Source organism: Haliaeetus leucocephalus, unplaced genomic scaffold, assembly GCF_000737465.1.
Source record: "Haliaeetus leucocephalus isolate CR32 unplaced genomic scaffold, Haliaeetus_leucocephalus-4.0 Scaffold577, whole genome shotgun sequence".
In the NCBI taxonomy this organism is placed as follows: Eukaryota; Metazoa; Chordata; class Aves; order Accipitriformes; family Accipitridae; genus Haliaeetus; species Haliaeetus leucocephalus.
Window position 1 is genome coordinate 1,350,679 of NW_010973013.1, and position 15,695 is coordinate 1,366,373.

The window sequence follows — 15,695 nt, forward strand, 5'->3', positions numbered from 1 at the left end:
CCCGCCCCGCCTCGGCCCCGCCCCGCCCCCGTTTGGCGGTGAGTGCGAGGGGTGCTTTGAATAGGCTGCTAATTGCTGTTAGCTGCTTTTCCCCTAATTGGAGTTTTAAAAGATTTCCTACTTGATGGGTTTCGGGGCTTTTTTGTGGTTCTGGTGTTTTTTTTAAGTGCTGGAGGCTCAACCCGGACTTTAAGGCAACCTGTATTTCTGATATTTTGGAGTCAACGTGGTGTTTCAGTCGGTTTAGGGACCAGTTTTACACCCGGAAGGTAACCTGTGTTTTTTTTATATTTGAAACTCTGGAGTCAGTCTGACGTTTCAGCCCTTAGGGACCCAATTTATCATTTTATACATGTAAGGTTAAATGAGAATCCGTTTCCATGTGTGCCCTGGTGTCTTGTTTTAGGAAATGGTCTTGAGCACTGTTTGTTTGGAGCATCCCTGTCTCCAAACATAAGTGATAAAAGAAACCATCCCAGGAAGCGGTTTCTGTCCTTTACCTTTTTTACACGAGGCAGCCCTATAATTCTCATTCAGACCGCTGTGTGCAGCCTACCAGGTTGTAAAGGCTTTTTACAACCTGTCACATCGACTCTGTGAGGACGTAACGGCAGGCAAAATGGACCACAGCTCCGAACAAGCCCGTCTTCCCTGCTGTTTTAGTAGCGGTGGCAGCAGCGGCAGCATGAGAATGGAAATACTCGTGCCACCTCAGGCGGCTGGGAAGGGGCAGCGCTGCCATGGCGAAGCACTGCAAGTGTAATGGAAATGCGCAGCTGTTAATTGTCCAATCAAATATGGTGCAAATTTCATGTAAGGACTTGCAGGACAATGGAGTCCATCTCTATGGCTTCTTTGTCCTGCTTATTCCTACATGCATTTTAGCATACGGATGGGGAGAGGCCCCGAACTCTGATGTTTGGGGCAGATTTGGCTACATAGTCACATAAAATGTTTTTTTAAAACAGGGTGAAAGTTGAGCTGGAGCAGGAGGCCACACTCGGCTCTTCATGACACGCGGTAACTACCTGTAAGCAGGAGATTGAAGAATTGGTTAGAAGAAAATGCACACCTCTACCTCTCCAGGAAAGGACGCGTACAGAGGTGTGATGGCAATCCAGGCCGTGTAACTACTGCATTCTTTGGTGGCTTCAAATCTCCTCCATGTCTTCAACGTAACCACCCAGCTAGAGGATATTTGAAGGTAGGTCACGACCAGCTGTCTCTGGCGAGAACTGTCGCAAACACTAGTGAAGACGTGGTTGGGCTGCCCCGAGATCTGCAGCGCGATACGCTTGTCACCTTACTTCCAAATAACGACGTTACCTGCAGTGCCTTTTTGTGGAGTAGCAGCATGGGCAAGGACCGTTGCTCATGGCGTCATCTGCCGCTTCAGCTCTGCCCCTGCCCAAGGGGGGGTCCCTGCCAGGGATGCACCTGCCACACTGAAAATCCCCAGTTAGCAAGCGAGACTGGCGCCTGTGTCGGAGCCTGCGGCTAAATCCAGGTCTTAGGCATCGACGCCGCTTTAAAAAGATGGGGCTTGTGTCTGAGGTGCTTGGCTGTTCCGGAAAGTTTGGTGCTGGGGCCGTCTCAACCTTTTTGCTTGTGGAAGAGCCGTGCTGCTTGGCCAGGTCTGCGTGAGCATGGAGAGGTGGCTCTCGTGCCTGGTCGTCTTAAGTCGATGTGGTAAAAAAGGAGGAGGCTGGGAAACAAAGAGGCAGAGAGGTGATGTGACCCAGAATTGGGAACTTCACAGGCAAATGTAAACAAATTAGTAATAATTTAATTGAGGAGATCTTCCCACGGGCTTGCCATGGCCAACTCACAAATCAAACTTGGCTCACCCTTTCTTACGCTGTATTAATTTTAGCTAAAATGTTTCTGCACGGCGTTTTGACCCAGTCTAGACAATCCCTTACTGTCTTTCTATAACAAGTTGATATTTCCAAATTATGTGTCATGTTGCTGCAGTGTGACCATTCAAACCTGATGTCTGTGTAGCCTGGAAAAGCGGTGGTTATTTTGTGCTGGATCGGGCCCAAATTCAGTTGATGTTATATTTTAAGTCATGTGGTACCGCTTGTTTCACTTATAATCACGTGCCTTATGTTTGGAATGCCACCTAATGTTCAATACCACTAGATCTGGGGTATTCTTATTCCTATGCGGTATCTGATCGAAATGTAACTGGCAACGTACGAGGTATGCACGTACACAAATGCACATGAATAAGTATTTTCTCGGATCTGCAGGATTTCAGTTGCATTCCGAGGGCATGATTCATTTCCTCCTCTGAAACTCTGGCCACCGGCGCTGAGGGTGTGGAGCTCGCCGGTGCAGGCGGAGTTATGGTCCACGAAAGAGTTGGGCTGCGGGACTGACCCTCCAGTGGGTGTGCTGAACCGGTGTCACTCACGGCTCCTTCGATCCACAACTTTTTCTGAACGTTTGGAACTACTCTTCTATCTGTGCCGGTGGATTCCTGGCCCTAGCGAGCACCGACTGAATTCTAATTTCCCAGTGAGGAATACCTTAGCTAACACAGCTGCTGTCATAGGGAAAAGAGGACCAAAACAGAGGGCCCGCTGCCCCCCGAGAGGAGGTGTGCATCAATGACAGCTGTCATTCATAACTGACACCTGGATTCTGCCTGCAGATACAGGCTGTAGCTGTTGGTACACCTGTGAGCGTGAGAGCTGACAGCGGTAGCGTCATACTGCCATAAATCAGGCCCTTTGTAGATCATACGTTGCCATCTTATGGGTAGTTTTGGGCGACTAATGCCGTGGTCGGCTGTGGGTGGCTATATCTAGGTGACTTGCACAGATCCTTGCACGTAGCCAGGCTACAAGCAAGTGACATCTAACAGGCAGCGGAGTATTTTTCTGTCAGCTTGGTCCTACGGCAATGCTAGGTATGTAGCCCCCATTCTCATGATTTATGCAATGCCGTTTAGTGCCACATGAATGTCGGTGGGCGAGCGTTCCTGTCTCTCTTGTTCTTGATTACACTTCTATTCCTAGAACTCATCAGAAGTCTATTGCTTTGCTCCTCACAAAAAAGTTTAAATAAGTCAAAAAGGCTGCTATTATAATTTCCCATTTGAAATGTATTTTATTAGAAATTTTATTCTCTTGATAAAACAATGATCCGTCTCTGATTCTGCAGTGGTGTTTTAGACTTAATTAATAAATCATGCTTGCCACTTTTCATTTAGAAAGGATTTTACAGGCATAATTAATTAAACCTGACAGAACCCTTGTGGGATAAGTAAGTACTCCAACTTTTTAAACAGTGACACTCAGGCAAACTGGTTATACTGCTTTCTCAAGACAGTGGAAGGACCAAGACTAGACTTTAAAACTTCCTGCTGTCTTGACATAATTTAAGAGATGAGACTACCTATCCTTTTCTTATTTCATTCTGATATCCATGGGTGTGATGCCTGAGTTATTGGTGTGGTTCTGTGGCCTATAATATGCAGTGTGTTAGACTAGACTAGTTTCTGCTTAAAATTTATTATTTGATTTAATGTGGAACAGAGTTTTTAGAACATCTCTATCTGGAACCATCAGATGTGTAACTGTCATAATGCTGCTATTCATTCATTCATTCACCCTTGTTGTTTCCTCCAGTAGTTCCATTTTAATAGTAGTAGCAGTGCTTTATAGTGCTTAATAACGGTCTGTCAAGACCAAGATCACATTATGCAAGACTCTGTACTGAGAGAAGGTGTAAGGTATCCATTGGCCCTTGACTTCTGATCTGCACATGAAAGACGCCTGTGGGAGTGAAGAACACAAAACCAGTTGTTCACAACGTACCCAGATTAACAAAGAATGGGTCAAAAGTTGCTCTGGTAAGAATCCAGTGCTTCTCACTTCTAAAATTGTTCCTAGACACAAGCAAGAGAAAGGATGAAAGATACCCCTTAAAATATGAAACAGATGTGTATGTTCCTATTAGAATATTCTAAGTGTGAAGAGATATTAACAAAGGTAAATTTTGTCCACCAAAGCCACTCTGAATTTGAAAACATATCTTTTAAGTGTGGGTTTTCCGTCTGCTAGACAGTCGATCATGTACTATTGTATATAAGGAGACTGGCTCATCTGGATATATTTTCTTTCACATTTTAATGGTATCCCAAAGTGTAAGTTGCAGATAATATATTTGCAAGGCTTAAATGTGTTACACGCTTTCATATTATTTTTGCATGGAGAATCAGGACAGAATGAAAAGAAAGTTTTGTGTGCATGTTCTTAGGACAATAATTAAGATGCTATATGACATGAGGGAACATTTTTTACTTCAGATACTATGACATCATACTGTTTGACAAAAATGTAATTAACCGTAATGAATCTAAGTTGATATTTGCAAGTGCAGCTTCCTGCCAAATGTCAATAGTCATCTGCTTCAGTTTCTGTGTTAGCAGCGCAATGGGTAGAGACAGTGTGTTAAGATACCTGATACTGGGTTGGGAGCAAGTGGGGCAGAAATACAAATGTTATGTTACTTATATTACCCTTGTATTAATACAATAGCTACTGTTAAATATACTCACCGTCTCACAGTGAATGCCTAGATATCAATCTCCTAGCAAGTTTGAGGTGAATAACTGTATTTTATTCTTCTCATAGCCCATAGTCAGCAATAATGCAGATACTTAGACATAAGATTTAAAAATAGCTGTAAAACTGGTTTTGCCCTCACATTAGTCCCTTCGTTGTGCTTAATATCTTTGTCACCATCCTATGCAAGGATGTTTAAACTGTGAGTCCTTTCAGGGAAGGAGAATGCTCTGCACGTACGTATGTATTGCACCTGAGAAACTAAGGTCCCTTTTTGTTTGGCCATGGGTATCATCAGCACAGTTGGCCTTGTTATGTTAATAATAATTTTAAATTTGGCAGCAGTATTTGAGATGAATTGTCTAATTAGACAACCAGGTAATACTGCAGAAGTTAATACTTAGGATTCTAAGATGTCTCTAACCTTGTGTCTCCTCTGATGTGCTACCCATAGTGCTTAGATTTGGTCTGTTCTGATTAATTTGAACTGAATGCAGCTGGAGAGCGGTAAATGGGTTAGTTGTAGTGTACAGTATATTTTATAGGAAAACAATACCAAAAATAAGTATCTGCCTCTCTACTTTTGCTCTCCCTCTAATGAAGCTAACTGCTTTTAATTATAGCTTGCAGAGACACTGTGCTGAATTACTTAATCTCTGTGTAAGGACTGGATTCTAGTTTCTTAATTGGCATCTGAATGTTTGGCAACGTCACAAAAATCCAAAGCTCAGAGCGAGCATATGGTATGAGATGTGTATTATGTACGTGGTAGATCTCTGTTATCTGTCAGACCCCTATGCCTTAGAGTTTTTAAGAAGCAGGAGTAAACATTGTATGCCCTTGCAATGTAAGCTTTTCATCTTGTTGTAACACTGCAATAATTTGAAGCTCCTAGACCAAAGTTAGTTATATTCTTCTTGAAATGATCAGCTGAAGGAGAAAAAAAGAAAAAGATTAGGTATCCTCACTTGTTTTTCAACTGAGATGAAAGTTGATTTGGAAATGTTCCTTGCTAAAACTGAAGTTGCATTTCCAGTAGTTGGGAGGAGCTCCCAAATTACGTTACCCCACCCACATTTGCTTGCTTTTGGTTTACCTGGGGAGATTCTTCAAAGAAACTGAAGGAGAAAAGGAGGACAGCAACAGAAGGGAAAGCACACAGGACAGGTCTAAAAAGACAGAAATGTAAAGCAGAGAGCCTCAAGCGGGTAAACCCTCATTTTGCGTTATGTTCAGCAGAGATAACACGTGGGTAGCAGTCTGTGGCACGTTGTGGGTGTTCGTAAATCCTGTTTAAAGCAGATCATGTCACTGATCGTTTGTCCCTTTGATAAAATGTTATGAGTCAGATCCTCAGCTAGTGTAAATTTTGAAAGCTCCATTGGCTTGAAGGAGAAATGTGTGAAGTTAAGGATCCAGTCTGCAGTGGCCTCATTCTTCGGGTGCTGAGTTTGCATGGCTTCCTTTTGACTGGATCATGATAAGTCCCACTTACATTCAGACAGCATTCTTGGAATAGTAATATTTATCTCCTTGTGTAGGGAATATTCTGCTACTTTAAAGAGGATGTACAAATGACTAATAATGGATGCAGGTTTTTATTTGTTTCTCTTTAAAAGAAATCATGCAAATAATTTTTAGGGAAAATGCTTGGGGTTTTTTTGTTTTAAACAGTAAGTTTGAGTTGGAGAATAGTGACACTATAACACTACAGACATACATAGCTTCTTGTTGGCTTGATATTGGAATAGTTTGCCATTTTGTTTATACATCACTGTCAGGGTTTAACCCCAGCCGGCAGCTAAGCCCCACCCAGCCACTCGCTCACTCCCCCCCCACGCAGTGGAATGGGGGAGAGAATCGGAACAGTAAAAGTGAGAAAACCCATGGGTTAAGATAAAGACAGTTTAATAGGTAAAACAAAAGCTGTGCACGCAACCAAAGCAAAACCAGGAATTCCTCACCACTTCCCATGGGCAGGCAGGTGTTCAGCCATCTCTGGGAAAGCAGGGCTCCATCATAGCTAGTGGTTACTTGGGAAGACAAAATACCATCACTCCAAACATCCCCCCCTTCCTTCTTTATCCCCCAGCTTTATCTGCTGAGCATGACATCGTATGGTCTGGGATATCCCTCGGGTCAGTTGGGGTCAGCTGTCCCGGCTGTGTCCCCTCCCAATTCCTTGTGCCCCCCCCCAGCCTTCTCCCTGGTGGGGTGGGGGGAGAAGCAGAAAAGCCCTTGGCTCTGGGTAAGCACTGCTCAGCAGGAATGAAAACATCCCTGTGTTATCAACACTGTTTTCAGCATAAATCCAAAACATAGCCTCATACTAGCTACTGTGAAGAAAATTAACTCTATCCCAGCCCAAACCAGCACAAACATCTTTTCGCACCCATGCAGTTGAAATTAAATTGTTGTAAGGTGTTTAAGGAATGTCACTGGTGTATTTTGGACTCCCCTCCAGTGTTTCTTCTAATCCTTTCCAAAATAGAGGTAATTATGTGTCATCTATGAGGAATTTGTAATACAGTGTGCTATGCCCCTTGAGGATCTTTCTTAAGTCATATGTATGTAAGGCCTGGAAAAATCATGTCCTCACATGGTTATATTTGAATATTAGCAACATGACAATGATACAACTGTGCATTTGTTCCTTCATGTTCCTGTCTAACTTGGGCTCTGGCCTAGAAGTGATGTCGGTGTCAGAGTATGTCAGATTGCTTGTTTCTCAAAGCAGGGCTATGAAGAAGTCTTGCCAGTGTGTGAAAGTCACAGCTGATGTGAAAATCCTGTTGATGATGGTTGGTTTTTCCTCCCTGTCATTCTTCTGTAGCGGGAAGTTACAGGAACAGTTTGTCAGGAGAAGCCTTCATGCCACTGGAACCACGTCTGACTCTGCAGAACGAGGCATGGCACCGAAGTGTGTTCACCGCATCATTTGTGCGGGCAGCCCTTTACCTGTGAAAGGCTCTGCAAGTGATCTTGTGGTTCTCATAACCAAGAATCTTAAATATTGCACAATCTTAAATTGTAGATGTGGCGTGACCAATCTTCGTGGGCCTCTGAGCCACATACCAAAATTTAGGACTGCCAGCTCGTTCTTCAGCGAGCCAAGGGAGAAAGGCGCTGTGTGCTTTTTGCAGGTGGGAAATGACAGTGGCTCCCAGGAATGCTAGCTGCCCATTGTGGGTCAGGGTTAGGCTGAAAGGTCCAACTTCAAGATGTAATGAAGTGTTTAATGTCAACTTCAGTAGCATCTGATAAATTACTCCCTCTCGCAGTGAGGATTTATTCTACCTAAGCACAGCCCCTCTGTTGGGTGTGGGACAGAGTGCCAGCATGGGAGCTGTACTTGAAAACCTCGTAGCCCAGGGGAAAGAGGCTTGGCAACCTCTCCCGAAGTTCTTTGTTGCAGAGATTTCAAGTGGTGCTGCTTCTCTGCCTCTGCCTTGAGATCCATGCTGTGCAGTCCACGTCAAACCCAACTGATGTTCTCCACTTTAGTTGCCTAGATTGTGGCTTGTATTTTAACATCACTTGTACACTTTGAGTAGTAGTGCCAGGACTTAGCATGCAAAAGTTGTAGCAAGTCCCCACAGAACATAAGGTTTGCCAGAATCATGCAATGTTAGCACATGCTAAATTTGTGCTTTCTCATTTACCTTCTGCTGCTTGTTTGTTTGTTTGTTTTGATGGGGTTTGAGCAGTTACGGGATCAAGCTTGTCTCTGCAAGCACAGCTGCCTGACACTTTCTTTAGAATTCAGAAACAGAAGATGAGATTTTGATGTTACCACCTGTCTGCAGGGATTTAGGGCTTTTATTAAAACTCCCCAAACTCACTGTAAAACTTAAAGAGGGAAATTTTGTTAGCAACTGACTGAGACATACAAGTCATCTATGAAGAACCGGTGCTGCCTGACAAATTCTTCTTGCACACCAGGGATCACTGGACTCCTTTGAATCAGGTGGGCCCCATGACAGCAGCTTTGCAGTACCCACAAAGAGAGCGAGGCTTGGCAGGCACCGTTGATCAGAAGGAACTACCTAATTGCCACATCGTTCCTTTGCACCCTTGCTTCCTGCTCTCTTCTCTGTCACAAGAGATGGTGTGGTCAGAGCGTGTTTGGGAGCCAGGAACTTCTAATTCTGGCTCGAGCACTGTCGTCTTTGTGATGTGAAAGCAGGCATATGGGCATTTTTACAGGATTTCTTAAAAATAGACTCTGGTTGGGGTGCCCACATCTGGGTATGTAGTCAAAGGTATACTAGGCCTGATTTTCAGAAGTGGTAAATACCTATGAATCCTTTTATTCTCAGCTGGGATTGTAGATACTCAACAATGAGTAGTTAGGGCAAATTAGTTATTCTTTAGAAGGCCTGAAACTGAATTGTGTTACGTAAGTTTCTAAGCATTAGGAAACTAATGAGCGGCACTCATATTAAGCACTATTCTTAAGAGCAACTGCAGTTTTCACATTGAGATGCCTTATGAGATGCAAATTTGAGAAGAGGAGGAGGAAAAAAGAAGAAAAATGATCTAAAAATGTGGTACAGTACAGTCTAACAGTGTGTGACTTACAGAGAATGTTGGGAAAATAGGAAGCTTCCATTTCTTTAAAAAAAACCCCCAAACTCTGTAGTCTCGTAAGACTGAAAATAACTTAATTGATTTTCCTTGCTGTCACTTTAAGATATACTGTCTGCCACTCCATCTTCTCTTTCCCTTTTCTGCTCTCAGGAGACTAGTTGTCCAGAAAGTGGGTTTTGAGATTTGAGAGTACTTGTTAAGAAAGATGGAATATGGCAGAACACTTCACAACTGTGTTGAGGTCAGGCCTCAGAATAATATTTTCATTTTTGAGACCCTTCCTCAGCTGACTTTCACAGATGAGGCTTATGAAGCAGCAATGCCATTTCAAGACAACCTTACTCTTGTGCTTTTACAAGGAGGAAGCAGATCTATTTGAAAGTAACCAGTCTACAGAATGTTGTTCCAAATAAATTACAATACTGGGCACCATACCTGATATTTTGGTCTGCCTTTTGCTGTTGGAGCCTGAGTGCTGTGGTCTGTGCTGTTTGCATTGTACTAAAAGTATGGCTGAGTTTCACTCTGACTGCTATCCCCAGGGCCCTCATGAAGAAGAGACTCATATCTCATGAGATTACCCCACTGAGCAAGGAAACGAAATAAATAATATTACTCTTTCAGTTCTGTCAAGTATAGTAGCTCATAGAGCCTTTCAAGACAGTGTCAGCATGGTCTAGATACTGCATTAGTGTATAAAAAGACATCCTTTACAAGAACAGCGCTGCAAAATGAGGCCAATGTGAGCCTAATGGGTGGTGGAAAACAGTGAGCCTTTTTTTTTAACCCTCCCTAATGCAAGCCTGCAGGGCTTTATTTTCCAGCATGTGTGAGTCTTGGGGCAAATCAGCTTGCTGAAATTCTCTACAACAGGAGCGCCGAGTAAATCACTGTAGTAGTAGGGATCTTATTTGGGAACCAATTAGAGCTTTTGCTGGTTGTTTCTCCTTGGCAGCTTTAATGAATCTATCAACACAGAAGTACTGGAAATAAAAGATTTTACAGTAGTCTCCATTAGGATGAAGTCCACGGGCTATCCAGTTCCTTCCACCGTACAATACAATTCTTCAAAAAGACAGAAAAGGTTGTTATGATAACTTAGTCATGTGTGAAGAACCAGGAAAGCTAAAATGAGTTTAATAATTTTATCGTACTTTAGGAAGAAATATTCCCCAGTACAACTGCTCTTCCCTATACTGCAGAAAAACTTGCAAAAGCCCACTTGAAATGTGTCTGTCAATGCGAACTAACTCAAGCAGGTACGGTAAATTTCAAAATCTTGTATTATCATTACAGGAATAAACACCCTTTTCTTTTTATTTGTCTACCAGACCTTTCACCCAATGCCTTAAGACATATTTTTATAATTAAATTTCGCAGCATGTCTCTGAAATACATTATGACATTTGATCATATTTTATCTAAAAATCACAGATACTCCTTGTCATATCATACAATTTCCAGTCTTTGACAAGGCTGTACAATAACCTCACAATTATCTGTTGTACCCTGTTCCCTATCTTGTGCTAGGACTCACTTTCTGTTTCAGTTAACCCTGTAGTGCACTCCAAACTGATAGTATCTGTTTAAGAAAAATAGCATAATACCGTCCTGAGAAATGGAAGAAGAAAAGGCATAACCTTGGAGAAGTCACTAAGAAGCTGAAGTTCTCTTGACGAGGGGAGGTCCGTGACTGTGTAAACAGGTAGTGCTATTTTTATTGTTACTTTCCTTTATCATCCCCTTACATTGAAACAAATGAGAATATAATTATCCAATATTAAGCACGTGAGTCATGCAAAATGAAAACATAATATAAAATAGAGTACCGCTGTTTAAAAAGCTACCTCTGTTTCTGTTTAAGATTTATATAGTGTCAGTATAATAGGAATACTGCTTTTCTGGTGTAATATTTCAAGTCCTGTTTCCACCTTAAGATAATGAACTGTTGTATGCAAGCCCTTCAAAGCTGATAAGAAAACATGGAGACTGTGGTTACAGCTACAATGCATCTTATGTACCTGGAACTGTTCTTAGCTGAGTATCAGGCAATTAAAGATATTTTTAACTTCCAGTCTTTAAAAGGCAATGGACTTTTTTTTTTTAAATATAAAAAAGATACTAAAATATTAAGCATATTTAAAAGGCTATTATAAGTAAACAAATAAGCAAACAAGGTAGGAATAGGAGTGGAACTTTGGGATGTCATAACAGGGCACTCTTACAGGTTTTTTGTGTGGCACTCTTTCCACCAGAAGAAACTCACTAGACCATGGAAAAGAAAGAATTAGCACTATTTTATGTAATGTTATTTAGCCTTTCATGTTCTGTAGGACCTCATTAGAAGGATGAGAGGTGAGTTCCAGCAGTGCATGTATGTTAAAAATAGGCAATACAAATGAGATTATAATAAGAGAATCCTGGATGATACATAGAGAATTAGAGCCAGGAGTCCATATATAAAAGCAGGCAGGTACTCAGTGAAACTAAGCGCTTGGTAAGTCTTTGCAGGAGAGGAACAACAAAGGTGGAGGCCGAGTCAAACTCATCAAGCCTGCTAAAAATTAGTGATGATCCAAAAAGAGAAGCAACATCGAGGAGTCCTGAATTTTATTCTCTGAGCTATTGTAGGCTTATTTTCACTCTTTTAGAACTTTGTCCTTGGACTTCCTTTTGGGAGAAACTTTTCACTGAAACAGTGTAAATTTAAAAAAAAAAAAAAAAAAAGTTGGAGGAAGAAAACCCAAACAGATTTACCCCTGTTGGGTTATGAGACATTTGAAAAATGCAGTTTGTCTCCAGAATAGATTGTTCTGAATCCCCTGCGCGTACATGATGCTCAAAATGTGAGAAGTACCACCTTTGACTGGACTGATAATTTTGCATTTTAAAGTAGCTGTCTCTTAAGCTCTTCTGAAGAACCAAGGAATTCCAAGAATTTTTTCATGTGGCACATGTACTCTTTCCTTATTGTTTAAACAGGGTTACTTTCCTTAGGGATCAATCTTCAGGGAGACACTTTAGCACGTGTGTAAATTTAAGACTATGTATCTTCCATTGAAGTCAATGGAGCCTGAGAGGTGCTTAAAAGTAAACATGTTTAAGTGCTTTATTTGAACAGAGGGGCCATAAAGTCTAATATATGTGAAATATTTTAGAGAACTACAAAAGGCAAAGTACATGATTAAAAGATCCAATGAAAATAGATGAAAGGGAGGAAAAAGCTGTGTCTACTACTATTACACAACTTCTTATCTGTATTTCCAGTAGGTGCCAATCTCTAAACATAAGTGTACTATACATCTGCTAGTTTTGACGGGTGTATTTTTTGCCTATATATTGACAGAGAGTGCATGTATCTACCATTTTTATTATTTATGCTATGTGGTGTTGTCCTGGTTTTGGCTGGGATAGAGTTAATTTTCTTTCTAGTAGCTGGTATAGTGTTACGTTTTGGGTTCAGTATGAGAAGAATGTTGATAACACACTGATATTTTCAGTTGTCGCTAAGTAGTGTTTAGACTAAGTCAAGGATTTTTCAGCTTCTCATGCCCAGCCAGCAAGAAGGCTGGAGGGGCACAAGAAGTTAGGAGGGGACACAGCCAGGACAGCTGACCCAAACTGGCCAAAGGGGTATTCCATACCATGTGATGTCATGCCCAGTATGTAAACTGGGGGGAGTTGGCCAGGTGGGGCGGATCGCTGCTCAGGAACTAACTGGGCATCAGTCAGCGAGTGGTGAGCAATTGCACTGTGCATCACTTGTTTTGTATATTCCAATCCTTTTATTATTATTATTGTAATTTTGTTATTGTTATTATTATCATTATTATTGTCTTCCTTTCTGTTCTATTAAACTGTTCTTATCTCAACCCACGAGTTTTACTTTTTTCCCCTGATTCTCTCCCCCATCCCACTGGGTGGGAGGGAAATGAGTGAGCAGCTGCGTGGTACTTAATTGCTGGCTGGGGTTAAACCACCATAGGTATAACAGGCAATCCAGCATATCAAAGCACTATGCATTACAGTGGCTGCTATTACAGTGCTATAACTTCTGTGGCCTCTGAATTCATGACATAGAAAACTTCAAAATAAATAATAAAAGAAAATTATTTACACAGAGACAAAATTATTGTAAATAATGTTGAGGTTTTAAATGACTTGTACTTTCCTTTCTAAGTGCCAATGATTCCTACCCTTAGTAACATTCTAGTAAAAACATCAGAAAATGTTTATTTTCATCTTTTATGTAGATGATTATTTAGGAATACATTTAAATCCACACCAAAATATACCATTAATACAAAGTTAAGGTTACAAATGTTTTCATTCTACCAAAATACATCTTAAGAGGAACATAGTTTAAAAACTTGCCAGCATTTTGTACTTAGATTTTTCTTTCATTTCCAGGAGAAGTTGTAACCATATAGCAGCCGCAGCCAGAAACTGGGTGGCAGGCTAGCCAGTACTGGAGTGAGGATGAAATGACACTGGACTGGACTGTTAAGGATGGAGATTGGAATTGGCTAGGAAAGGCTGTCCAGCCTGGGAGCTGCAGAAGGAACCCAAGCAGGTATGGGGCTGGGACTGGCTGAAAAACTCAGGGAAGGTGGAAAATCAAGACGATGAAAGATGGGGATAGGGTCAAGGAGAAAGGTGGTGAAAAATGAAACTGCCTGAGCAAATACATTGAATCAAGGAGGGTGAGTAGGGAATATGAAATCGTAAAATGGCTGGGAGCTGGGACAGGGAATAGGAGCGAGGACACAGAGCTTGAGTGCAAGGGGTGGTTGGAGGTTTGATGAGTGAGAGAAGAGAGATGGATCTGAAGGAGAACAGGAAGGGAGAATTGGGTCTGGGAGGAGATACGTGGAAGTAGGAGTCAAGTGAGTGTTGTAGATAAATAAAGCTAGTCTTTTATACTCCTTCCCTCACCAAAATGTCTGAGTAGCTTTTTGCATAAAGTGAGTAACAACCCCAACTTCCCCTGGGTAATAGCAGGGGACCTCTCTCTATTTGCTGAGTTGGAACTAGACTTAAGTAATTTGGATTTTTAGCTTGTGCTTTTAGCTTGGCGGGGGTGGTGGGGTAAGAAGGAAGTACTACTACTTTGATTGGAGACCATTCGAAGTTTGGTGATAACCTGTGAATGTCTCTTGTAGTGGAAAACCTTTTTCAAATGTTTCTGAAAGATACCTGCAATGTTGCATACTCCAGACTCACTTATTCTCCTTTGTCTGGATAACCTCAGAAAAGGCACACTTCATCTGCTCTGCTGTGTTTTGTTCTGGGGCTTGTAATCTGTGCTGTTGCGATAGCTGCTGCAGTTGTTTGTAGATCTTCACGCAGCCTGTGATGTTACTGGGGCTGATCCGATGGCTCTTTGGCCAACAGGGCCAGTGCCTTATGCTGGCATTTGGAGCTGGCTAGGAGCTATTCAGAGGACTTGAGCTTGAAGCATTTGCTCCAAACCAACTCTCTTTTTCCCAGTAACAAGTTTGAAACAGTATTTTTAGCTTGATACAGTGAGTTGCAACTAATCCAGCCCAATATGAAAAATGCCTGCCTTCCTCTGCCCAGAGCCTCCTGGGCGAGACGAGAGAGTTTCCCAACAAGGTGAAGGTGAAAGAGAGTATTTTGGAAAATGCATGCTACTTGGACAGCCAAAATGAGTGCGAGCGGTGGAAATCTGCCTCTTTTTTGCTGAATGAGGGCTGTGTGCTTTCTGTGAAAGGTGCTAAAAACATCTCGGGTAACTTCCGATTCGAGCGTTCCTCTTTTCTATCCAGTATCACTTGAGCCTTCTTTGGCTCCAATCTGGACCAGCTGTTTTCCATCCTAATCTTATTTCCCGTAGCAGCCTGGACATGTTGGCAGCAGCAGTGGTTACGCTGGGTGAGGATGAAGTACCGCAGTTGTCGTTGGCATGTTATTGTCGGTTAAACCGGTGGAATCTCATTAGGCTAGATTTCTTCACGGCCGCTCGCAGACGCCGAGGGGTGGAAGATCCCTGTGGTCTGCAGAGATAAAGGCCTTCGGAAAGGAGGAACCAACGCTTATCGGCCCTGCCAGTGGAAGAAGAAGGTCTGGAGTCTTTTTAGTGTTGGGCCAGCTCTTTCTGCGGCGTCCTGTTGGCACACAAACAGCATTTGTGGTAAAGCTCGAAGGGCTGCCGCGGGGTCGTGCCTGTTCCCATGGCCCCGGAAAAGCGGGTTTTTAATGGCGTTAGTCGGCAAGGATGAAAGGCGGGTGGAAAAGCTGATGATATTGGAACAGTTTTTCCCTATCTGGGCTTTCCGTGGGTCTCCGTGCAGGCAGGTAACGGGCAGTAGCGCACCGCGGCGCTGCCTGCGGTATTTCTCGAGCATTTCAAATGGGTCAGAACTACCGGCGGCGGGGCCCTAGGAGGGGGAGACAGACAGAGAGACCTGCTCGGTCCCCCGTTTCCCGGCGGAGACCGCCTCCGTTCGCTGTGGGCCCCGCCGCCGCCGGGCCGGGCTCCCCGCGGGGGAAGGGGCCCGAGCGCCG

General features: G+C 42.7%; 1 protein-coding gene across 4 annotated transcripts in view; it reads left to right on the plus strand.

Annotated features, from left to right (window-relative positions):
• The first annotated feature begins 15,235 nt into the window (after positions 1 to 15,235).
• Positions 15,236 to 15,695, plus strand: part of H3F3A (H3 histone, family 3A) — a 9,337-nt gene continuing 8,877 nt past the window's right edge. Inside the window, exon 1 of one of the 4 annotated variants that reach the window (XM_010577732.1) lies at positions 15,236 to 15,321. The gene's annotated coding sequence lies outside the window, so the exon portion shown is untranslated. Of the gene's footprint in view, positions 15,322 to 15,360; positions 15,380 to 15,404; positions 15,486 to 15,695 lie in introns of those variants that run through there. The other 3 variants (XM_010577722.1, XM_010577726.1, XM_010577724.1) reach the window with 3 other exon arrangements.